The sequence below is a fragment of the Mustela nivalis genome (genome assembly GCF_964662115.1).
Source record: "Mustela nivalis genome assembly, chromosome: 6".
In the NCBI taxonomy this organism is placed as follows: domain Eukaryota; kingdom Metazoa; phylum Chordata; class Mammalia; order Carnivora; family Mustelidae; genus Mustela; species Mustela nivalis.
In genome coordinates this window covers 62,508,442-62,520,613 of record NC_139025.1, presented here as the reverse complement: position 1 = coordinate 62,520,613, position 12,172 = coordinate 62,508,442, and positions in this window count along the sequence as shown.

Here is a 12,172-nt window from a genome sequence, read left to right as displayed (position 1 = left end):
GGAAAACTTGCATTCAGACAAAAAAAAGTTTCCCAAAGAAGAGTTTGGTCAAACGAAAAATTAACAACCTCCAAGGGCTGCATTTCTGACCAATTCACATTAAAGCCCTAGGATTCAGCCCAAACATGATCTCCTGTACAGAGCTGCTCCTAGTCCTTTCTCTTCTATACTCTGGTGGCACCTGCTGTCAAACGGGTGCCATGGCACCCATCACACACTACCATCACTGCTGGTTACCTGCTTCACTGACTCCTCTCATGTCAACTTGTTAACAGCAGGCCCCTGCCACTGACCTGTCAATTCCTAGCACCTGGAATAGTCCCTGCTCATGGGAGGAGCTCAATTCCTGAAGAACAGACAAACGAATGAAGGAAAGGGAGATGAGAAGAAAGAAAATCAGTTGGCAGGTAGTTGTCATGGTCCACAGGGAATGAAAATGACCGGCACTCAGTGTGACTAGAAGGAAAAGACAGACGAATAAGGGCCATTTGAGAGTGAGAAGAAAAAAGATTTGTTGGGGCACCTGGGTGGCTCAGTTGGTTAAGCAACCTGCCTTTGGCTCAGGTCATGATCTCGAGGCCCTGGGATAGAGCCCCATGTGGGGCTTCCCACTCAGCAGCACTTCTCCCTCTTCTTCTGTCCCTTCCCCTTTGTGTGCTCCTGCACAATTTCTCTCTCTCTCTTTCTCTCATTCTCACTCTCAAATAAAAAGATACAATAAAATAAAAGATCTGTTAACTAAAAGGAAGTGTGAAATGAATAAAAAGGAAATCACCATGAAATTTTTTTAAAATTTTAAACCTACACTGTTAGGAGGCGGCTACCACAACTGGCATAAAGGAATTCGAGAGGAGCCAGTTTGTCCATCTTTAGAAAAGCAAATTTTGCAAGGTCCTGGAAAAATTCAATATGCTATTGCACATTCAGAATGAGAGTCAAGGACGCCTGGGTGGCTCAGTGGGTTGGGCCGCTGCCTTCGGCTCGGGTCATGATCTCAGGGTCCTGAGATCGAGTCCCATATCGGGCTCTCTGCTCAGCAGGGAGCCTGCTTCCCTCTCTCTCTCTCTGCCTGCCTCTCTCTCCATCTACTTGTGATCTCTCTCTGTCAAATAAATAAATAAAATCTTTAAAAAAAAAAAAAAAGAATGAGAGTCAAGGCTCAAAACAGACTTAGGAGCCACTGGCATTGAGGCTGAAACAATTGAAAACTGTGGATGAATTCTTAGGAAAAGACTGCATTGAGTAGTTGAAGGATTGAAATTTCGAGAATGCAAAGGCCTCAAGGAAAGGAAGAAGAAAAAATGTAGCAAAGAAAAATGTGTTTGTGGAGGGGCAGGGCTGTGCAGTATCCCAGACACCAGTGGAGAAGTACCCCTTGCAGACGAGAGGTAGAAAACCCAAGAGAATGCCCCCCAAAATTATTAGAACTCACAGTTCAGCAAGGTGGTGGGTTACAGAATCCAACAAGCAATTGTCTGCAACAATCAATGGCTTTCCTCCAACTACAACCTGTTAGAAAATATAATAGACAAAAGATCCCATTTGCAATAGCAAACAAAACAAAACAAAACAAAAATAAGTAGGGATGAACTTGGAAAATGTGTGGGACTTTTATGAATTCACAAAAAACTGAAAAAAGGATTTTGATAATGAGAAGGTTTGGTAAATTGGAAACATGAAATGTCAGTGTCCTGACACTGTATACATTTAATGTATATACTTAATATGTTTAATGTATACATGTATTATTTTATAATCTGTACATTTAATACAACTTCAAGCCAAAATAAATTTCCAGGTGGACCAATGAAATGTATAAAAAATAAAAACATAAAATAAGTATAAAAGAGGAAAAAAGGGTAGAAAGGTTTTCCAGCCATAAGCCCAAAGGCTGTACTCTAAAGAAAATGTTTGCTTGCTAGATAGGATTCTGAACAAACCATGATTCCGAGAGCACAAGCATCCTCGCCTTGAAAACGTCCTCCTAAGTCCTTGGATCTGTGATAAGGCCATTCCCATTTTTCTCCCCCTTAGCTCAGAACATTTCCATCCCCTGTGCAGAGGAATCATCTGTAAGTACTCGTCAATGCTCTCCACAATCCTGCTGTGAGCAAACCCACACAGCGCGTCCTCTCAAAGCCTTCTAATACAGCAAACACTTAGCCCTGGCTAAGAAACGGGATCAAGAGGAAAAAAAAGGCCAGGCCCCATTTGGCACTGATAATCCAGAGGCCAAAATTCCACATCTGGAGTGTGGCTGGGGGCGAGCATTGTTCTAGCCCTAGAAGTAGAAGTAACACACCCCACCCAACCAAAAGCAGAGAGAAGACAGTAGCAGGTGTTTGTATTAGGGTGAATGTTCCAGTGTTCTTGGGCTTGCTTTTTCTTTGACATTTTTTTCTTTTATTTTTTTTTCCATAATAAGTGTACTCTTTAATCCATCCCCATCCCTTTTTCCATCATCCCCTACCTACCTCCCCTCTGGTAACCATCAATTTGTTCTCTTTAGTTAAGAGTCTGTTTCTCAGTTTATCTTTCTTTTTTTTTCCTTTGCTCATCTGCTTTGCTTCTAAAATTCCACATTGAGTGAGATCATATAGTATTTATCTTTCTCTGACTTATTTCACTCAGCATTATAATCCCTAGCTCAATCCACGTATATATATTTAACACCTTCACTGTGGTGGGTTTCATGGATACATACATCTGTGAAAATAAAATTGAACGCTTTAATATGTACTTATTGTACATCATTTATACCTCAATAAAGCTATAAAAACATTAAAAATATGCAAGCCAAAGTGCACCTGGTGGTAGTCAGTAGAAAAATATGACTGGATCTTGGGGTTGTAGGTTTGAGCCCCATGTTGGATATAAAAAAAATCTTAAAATAAGGGGCACCTGGGTGGCTCAGCAGGTTAAAGCCTCTGCCTTCAGCTCAGGTCATGATCCCAGCGTCCTGGGATTGAGCCCTGCTCTCTGCTCTTCAGGGAGTCTGCTTCCTCTTCTCTCTCTGCCTGCCTCTCTGCCTACTTGTGATCTCTGTCTATCAAATAAATAAATTAAATCTTTAATAAATAAATAAATAAAAATGGACAAACTGTATAGTATAAAGTATACAGGTATACTGTATAAATTACAGTATACTGAGGTATGGTTTCAGGTCTCATCCAAAAGCAAGTACCAGATTCTTTTTAATACAGCAGCCACACCGAGATATAACGCATATACCATACAACTCACCCATTATATATAGATAGACAGATACAGCATATATATATGTATATATACATATATATATATATATCTTCTAGTCAGTCATCTTGCTAAACTCCTATATTTCTGAACACTTAGCTTGCTGAATCACTACATCATATACCTGAAACTAATATTATAATACATGGCAATCATACTTAAGTAAAAATAGAAAAATTTTTTAAATATTCTAGGCCAGACAATTACTAAAGTTAACGTACTCAAACAGAGACCATGATCATGATATTAATTATACATTTTTTTAAAAGATTTTTATTCATTTTTTTTTTTGAGAAAAGAGCATGAGCAGGGGCAGAGGCAGGGGGTGCGTGGGCAGCAGGCTCTAGCTGAGCAGAGAGCCAGATGCAGGACTCAATCCCAGGACCCTGGGATCATGACCTGTGCCGAAGGCAGACACTCAACAGACTGAGCCACCCAGGCGCTCCCTAACTGTACATTGAAAAAATCCAAAAATAATCCAGAATTAGAAACAAACACTTAAGTTCAAAATTGGAAAATCTGACTTCAAGAGAAAACTCCATGCTTAAACGACAAACTCTACCAGAGATATTTAGAAGCTGATCAGCAAACTAATAGAACACTGCATGTCAACCAAGTGGAATTAAAATAAAGATTTAAATTAAAAACAAAAAGAAGTTCATCAGCATTATCAGGAAGGAACCATCAACGGTCTCCACTGGTGTGCAGAGACTCCAGGATAAAAGAAATTAAAAATACAGCAGTACCAAAACAAAAAGAATGAATGAGCCTTCCCATGTCTCTCATTGCAGCACAACTAGTGATTAATTAAATTCGGATAAAATAATGGAGGAGATGATTTTCATGATGGTTGATGCTTGGGTAGGACAGAGGACCATTCTTTCAAGTGGACATTAGACCCCGTATTAGTGATCTGACTTCAGTGAAAGTGAAGGAAATGACAAAGTCACTATGAGTAAAAATGAAAGTCTTGGTTTTTATGAAAGGAAAAGCCCCAGTAAAGAAAGGGAGAAGAATCCACGTAAATCAAAATGTAGTACTTTAGGAACCCCAGGAGATGCCGTTGCTATAGCAGCCAATAAACGAATCAGCTCACATCAAAAGGGGTTTCTCTCACTTCAAAGCCCTCAAGGAAACCACTAACAAATATTAAGTCCCGCAGCTAAGAGCAAGGTCTAAATGGATTCCACAAGCAGCCTCAGGAAGTGGTGGCAACAGAAACCAACCTGTGCATGCTTCTAGTAAGTCTTGATAACTGGTAGAATGTTTTACAACAATTTCACGCATCTTCCTATAGAACACAGCATCTGCTTAAACAGAAACACAGTGAAACTGAGGTTGGCATTTTTGTTTAATGCATGGGAGGAAGCTATGTGAATGCCTGTGTGTGTCTGTGTAAAGAATCGCTTTATATGAAATCACTGATACAGGAAGTACTTCTCTAGTACCCCATTAGCCCCACTATAATGTCAGTTAATATTTTTTAAGAAAGCATAGGTCTGAATTTATCATGGATAAGTACTTAGAAATATTTTAGATAAAGGTGTGAATTTTAATCAGCTGCTAGTCATATATATGTAATTAATATACATATATATTTGCTTTTATATGTATTTCAACTCTTGTTAACCTTAAGAATTAATAATACCCAATGTGGCTGTATCTTATAAAAACATAGATGTTAAACCCAAAGTAAGCAATTCAGAAATATGATTAAAGAGGGAATTTGCCTTTTTTATTTAAAAGCAATTGTACCTCACGCCTGGGTGGCTCAGTCATTAAGTGTCTGCCTTTGGCTCAGGTCTTGATCCCAGGATTCTGGGATTGACTCCCAAGTCAGGCTCCCTGTCTGCAGGGAGTCTGCTTCTCCCTCTACCCCTCCTCGCACTTGTGCTCTCAATCTCTCTCTCTAATAAAGAAATAAAATCTTAAAAAAAAAAAAAAAGAAGAAAGAAGAAAGAAAGCAATGTATAAGAATGCTCATGATACCAATGTTTATAATAGCAAGATAAATAGGGGACACCTGAGTGGCTCAGTCAGTTAAGCTCCAACTCTCCATCTCAGGGTTAGTCCTCAGTTCAAGCCCCACATTGGGATCCACTAATTCTATAATAGCAAGATAAATAAATAAAAAGAAAAGCAATCCAAATATCAACCAGCAGGAAAATAACTCTTCTCAATGGCCAGGTTTAAAACTCAAACATCACTTCCTTGGGGCTTCTCTGAGCTTTATTTTTTTTTTTTAAGATTCTTTTTATTTATTTGAGATAGAGAGGGAGAGAGAACACACACGAGCTGGGAGGGGCAGGGGGCAGAGGGAGAGGAAGAAGCAGACTCCCCACTGTAATCCTCCCTCAGAACAACGTGCTGCTTAAAATATGACCTATGAGGGGCGTATGGGTGGCTCAGTGGGTTAAAGTCTCTGCCTTTGGCTCAGGTCATGATCTCAGGGTCCTGGGATTGAGACCCGCATCAGGCTCTCTGCTCATTGGGGAGCCTGCTTCCTCTTCTCTCTCTGCCTGCTTCTCTGCCTACTTGTGATCTGCCTGTCAAATAAATAATTTATACACACACACACACACACACACACATACACATATATATATATAAAACCTTATAACCTATGTTATATAACCTAGTTACCAAGCATGCTTAGATATAGCTTTAAGAAAAACATGTACTGGCAACAGGTCTTTGGGGAGAGAATGATAGACGGCTTGATCTTGAGCAGCTGGGGATGCCAGACTCGCTCAGGACGGAATGCCGCCTGCTTCATTTTTTCGTTATCTCCCCTTCCCCCGAGAGCATCAGCAGTTAGTCAATGCTTTCATTTGAGCTAGCTCACTGTAGGTCATGTACTACGTGACCAAACACATTTTGCCTTTCTTCTTACATATCTATAAGATTCATGGCCAATGTGTAATCTTCTCTGGCGTTGTTGATTGTTATTCACTTTCTAATAAATATGAGACTGAGGAGTCGTTTGGGGCAACAATATTTTCTACTGTCACCCCCTGTCCCATTCTCTTGCAGCTGACTTGTTTGTGCCTCATTCTTCTCCCATCAGGAGGTGACAGCCCACTGAGCAGGGAGCCAGCCCCACATGGAGCCAATCCCAGGACCCCAGAATCATAACCTGAGCCAAAGGCAGATGCTTAACTGACTGAGCCAACCAGGCATCCCTCTCCCCGCTTTAAATTTAAAACACACACCCACACTCAGTCACTCTCTTCTAGCAGCTACACTTACATCAAGACACAACTATCAATTGCTATCCAGTATCAACACTTTATGATCTGTCTTCTCCCCAAGAGACAGTAAACTCCATGAAAAGAAGAACATTGTCTCTTCTTACTTTGTATCTCTAGGCCTTAGCACATAGTAACACTGAAAACAAAGCAAAGGAGGGAGGGAAATCTCAAGAGTGGGAAGGGCAGGGGGAGGAGTCAAGATGGCGGAGGAGGAGCAGACTGAGATGACATCAGGTCGCAGGAGTTCAGTTAGTTATCAAACTTCCGAACACCTACAAACCCAATAGGAGATTGAAGAGAAGAGCAACAATTCTAGAAACAGAAAATCTACCACTTTCTCAAATGTAGGACATAGGGAGAAGTAAATCCAAAGCAAAGGGAAGATAGACCGTGTGGGGTGGGGCCGGCTCCCGGCAAGTGGTAGAGCAACAGAGCACAAAATCAGAACTTTTAAAAGTCTACTCCATTGAGGGGCATCGCTCCAGAGGCTAAGCTGGGATGGAGCCCTCATGGGGACAGTGTGGTCTCAGGACCCATGGGGTCACTGAAAGATCAGGGGTGTCTGAGTGTGGCAGAGCTGCCAGGTATCAGAGTGGGGAAAGCCAAGTGCAGAGACAGAGCCGAGGAGTAAGCTCTCAGCTTGGGGTTACCTTAAACCGTGATCCAAGGCAGAGTCGGGCCACTGCTCTTTGAGAAGGGACTCCACAAGTGGCAGATCCAGGGAGACCCACCCTCATCCACTGGAAGAGCAGAGCGACAGGATCTGCTGGGTGTGCAGACTCCAAACAGGGCCGTATGCCAGAGACAGAAATGCTCTGTCACAGGCCGGGTGAACTCAGAGCACATCCGGAGATGTGGGAGACGGGAGGGATTGAGTGCTTTTCTCTGAGAGCAAACTGAGGAGTGGGGCCCCTAGCTCTTGGCTCCTCTGGGCCAAAGATTGGGAGGCTGCCATTATCATTCCATCCTCCAGAGCTCGATGGAAAGTGTTCAGGGAACAAAAGCTCCCAAGAGGGAACCCGAGCAGATTACTTAGCCTAGCCCCTGGCAAGGGTGGTGCAATTCTGCCTCAGGCAAAGACATTTAAGAATCACGGCAAGAGGACCCTACCCCAGAAGATCAGTAAGAATATCCCGCCAAGACCAAACTCACTGATCAAGGAGAACAGCAGAATTCCAGAGGAGGGAATATATTCCAAAGCATGGAATTCATGGCTTTCTCCCCATGATTCTTTAGACTTGCAAAGTTAATTTTTTTTTTTTAATTTTTTCTTTTCTAATTTTTTTAACCTTTCCTCTTTCCTCTTTTAACATTTTTTAACTAGTTTATCTTAACAATACCTTTCTTTAAAAAAAATATTTCTCAGGGATGCTCAGTTGGTTAAGCAGCTGCCTTTGGCTCAGGTCATGATCCCAGGGTCCTGGGATTGAGTCCCGCATCGGGCTTCTTTCTCAGCGGGGAGCCTGCTTCTCTCTCTGCCTCTCCTTGCCACTCTGCCTACTTGTGATCTCTCTCTCTCTCTGACAAATAAATAAATCTTTAAAAAAAACTTTTCAACCTTCATTATTATAGTCCTATTTTATCCTTCATTGCATCTAACTTTATTTTTTGTATACATATAGGGGTTTTTCTTCTAAAAAGTTCTGAGATACAATTTCTAGTAGATAAAAATATACTCTAAATCTAGCATAGGGCTTTGTTCTAGTCTCCAGCCTAAGCAAATTCTCTCCTCCGCCCCTTTTTTTTTCCTTCTCTTTCCAACCAACTTATCTTCTCAATCCCTTTTTTAGATTTTTTTTAATTTTCATCTTTACAGTCATATTCCATCCCTTCAGCATGTTTACACACATTTGTGTGTGTGTGTATACATATATATATGATTTTCTTTCTTTAAAATTTTGGGAGGTAGTTTCCTCTAAGTGACCAAAATACACCCAAAATCAAGTGGGTGGCTCTATTCTATTCACCAGTCTAATATATATTATTTTTTAATTAAAAAAAATTTTAAACTTCTTTTCACCCCCTTTCTTCTCCCCCGCAATTTGGGGTCTCTTCTGATTTGGTTAGTGTACATTTTTCTGGGATCTTTGCCACCCTTTTAGTATTTTATTCTCCCATTCATATATTCTTATCTGGATAAAATGACAAGGCAGAAAAACTCACCACAAAAAAAAAAGAACAAGAGGCAGTACTGAAGGCTAGGAACCTAATCAATACAGACATTGGTAATTTGTCAGATCTAGAGTTCAGAATGACGATTCTCAAGGTGCTAAATAGGCTCCAAAAACACATGGAAGATATTAGAGAAACCCTGTCTGGAGAAATAAAAGCCCTTTCTGTAGAAGTAAAAGAACTAAAATCTAACCAAGCTGAAATCAAAAAACCTATTAATGAGGTGCAATCAAAAACGAAGGCTCTTACTGCTAGGATAAATAAGGCAGGAGAGAGAATTAGTGATATAGAAGACCAAATGACAGAGAATAAAGAAGCTGAGCAAAAACGAGACAAAAAACTACTGGACCACGAGGGGAGAATTTAAGAGGTAAGTGATACTATAAAACAAAACAATATTAGAATAATTGGGATTCCAGAAGAAGAAGAAAGAGATAGAGGGGCAGAAGGTATATTTGGAGTGAATTATTGTAAAGAATTTACAAAATCTCCTGGATTTTGATAAGCATCAAAATTTTGATGCTTATCAAAATCCAGGAGACACAGAGAACCACCCTCAAAATCAGTAAAAATAGGTCCATACCCCATCATCTAATAGTAAAACTGACAAGTCTTGGTGACAAAGAGAAAACCCTGAAAGCAGCCCAGGACAAGAAGTCTATAACATACAATGGTAGAAATATTAGATTGGCAGCAGACTTATCCACAGAGACCTGGCAGTTCAGAAAGAACTGGCATGATATATTCAGAGCACTAAATGAGAAAAATATGCAGCAAAGAATACTATATCCAGCTAGGCAATCACTGAAAATAGAAGGAAAGATAAAAAGCTTCCAGGATAAACAAAAACTAAAAAACTAAAACCAGCTCTACAGAAATATTGAAAGCGATTCTCTAAGCAAAGACAGAGCCTAAAAGTAGTAGAACAGAAAGTAACAGACGATATACAGTAACAGTCACCTTACAGGCAATACAATGGCACTAAATTCATAACTATCAATAGTTACCCTGAATGTAAATGGGCTAAATGCCCCAATCAAAAGATACAGGGTATCAGAATGGATAAAAAAACAAAATCTATCAATATGCTCTCTACAAGAAACTCATTTTAGACCCAAAGCCACCTTCAGATTTAAAGTGAGGTGGTGTAAAACAATTTACCATGCTAAGGGACATCAAAAGAAAGCTGGGGTGGCAATCCTTATATCAGATCAATTAGATTTTAAGCCAAAGACTATAATAAGAGATGAGGAAGGACACTATATCATACTCAAAGGGTCTGTCCAACAAGAAGATCTAACAATTTTAAATATCTATGCCCCTAACATGGGAGCAGCCAACTATATAAACCAATTAATAACAAAATCAAAGAAATACATTGAAAATAATACAATAGTAGTAGGGGACTTTAACAACCCCCCTCACTGAAATGGACAGATCATCCAAGCAAAAGATCAACAAGAAAATAAAGGCCTTAAAGGACACACTGGACCAGATGGGTATCACAGATATATTCAGAACATTCCATCCCAAAGCAACAGAATACACATTCTTCTCCAGTGCACATGGAACATTTTCCAGATGATATCACGTCCTGGGTCACAAATCAGGTCTCAACTTGTGCCAAAAGATTGGGATCATTCCCTGCATATTTTCAGACCACAATGCTCTGAAGCCAGAACTCAATCACAAGAGGAAAGTTGGAAAGAATCCAAATATATGGAATCTAAAGAGCATCCTACTAAAGAATAAATGGGTCAACCAGGAAATTAAAGAGGAACTAAAAAAATTCATGGAAACAAATGAAAATGGAAACACAATTGTTCAAAATCTGTGGGACACAGCAAAGGCAGTCCTGAGAGGAAAATATATAGCGATACAAGCCTTTCTCAAGAAACAAGAAAGGTCTCAAATACACAACCTAACCCTACACCCTAAAGGAGCTAGAGGAAGAACAGCAAAGAAAGCCTAAACCCAGCAGGAGAAGAGAAATAATAAAGATCAGAGCAGAAATCAATGAAATAGAAACCAAAGGGACAGTAGAACAATTCAACGAAACTAGGAGCTGGTTCTTTGAAAGAATTAATAAGATTGATAAACCCCTGGCCAGACTGATCAAAAAGAAAAGAGAAAGGACCCAAATAAATAAAATCATGAATGAAAAAAGAGATATCACAACAAACACCAAAGAAATACAAACAATTATGAAAACATACTATGAGCAACTATACGCCAGCAAACTGAACAATCTGGAAGAAATGGATGCATTCCTAGAGACATATAAACTACCACAACTGAACCAGGAAGAAAAGAAAACCTGAACAGACCCATAACCAGTAAGGATATTGAAGCAGTCATCAAAAATCTCCCAACAAACAAGAGCCCAGAGCCAGACAGCTCCCCAGAGGAATTCTACCAAATGTTTAAAGAAGAATTAATTCTTATTCTCCTGAAACTGTTCCCAAAAATAGAATTGGAAGGAAAACTTCCAAACTCGTTTTATAAGGCCAGCATTACCTTGATCCCCAAACCAGACAGAGACCCCATCAAAAAAGAGAATTACAGGGCTCAGTGGGTTAAAGCCTCTGCCTTCGGCTCAGGTCATGATCCCAGGGTCCTGGAATGGAGCCCCGCATCGGGCTCTCTGCTCAGCAGGGAGCCTGCTTCCTCCTCTTTCTGACTGCCTCTCTGCCTACTTGTAATCTGTCTGTCAAATAAATAAATAAAACCTTTTAAAAAGAGAGAGAATTACAGACCAATATCTTTGATGAACACACTTGCGAAATCTCACACCAAAACACCAGCCAATAGGATCCAACAGTACATCAAAAGGATTATTCACCATGACCAAGTGGGATTTATTCCTGGGCTGCAAGTTTGGTTCAACATCCACAAATCAATCAATGTGATCCAATACATTTATAAAAGAAAGAACAAGAACCATATGATACTCTCAATAGATGCTGAAAAAGCATTTGACAAAGTACAGCATCCTTTCTTGATCAAAACTCTTCAAAGTGTAGGGATAGAGGGTATACATACCTCAATATCATCAAAGCCATCTATTAAAAAAAAAAATCCACAGCAAATATCATTCTCAATGGAGAAAAACTGAGAGCTTTTCCCCTAAGGTCAGAAATATGGCAGGGATGTCCATTATCACCACTGCTATTCAACATAGTACTAGAAGTCCTAGCCTCAGCAATCAGACAACAAAAAGAAATTAAAGGCATCCAAATCAGCAAAGAAGTAAAACTATCACTCTTTGCAGATGATACAATACTTTATGTGGAAAACCCAAAAGACTCCACTCCAAATCTGTTAGAACTCACGCAGGAGTTCTGTAAAGTATCCAGATGTAAAACCAATGCACAGAAATCAGTTGCATTTCTATACACTAACAACAAGACATAAGAAAGAGAAATTAAGGAGTCAATCCCATTTACAATTGCACCCAAAACCATAAGATACCTAGGAATAAACCTAACCAAAGA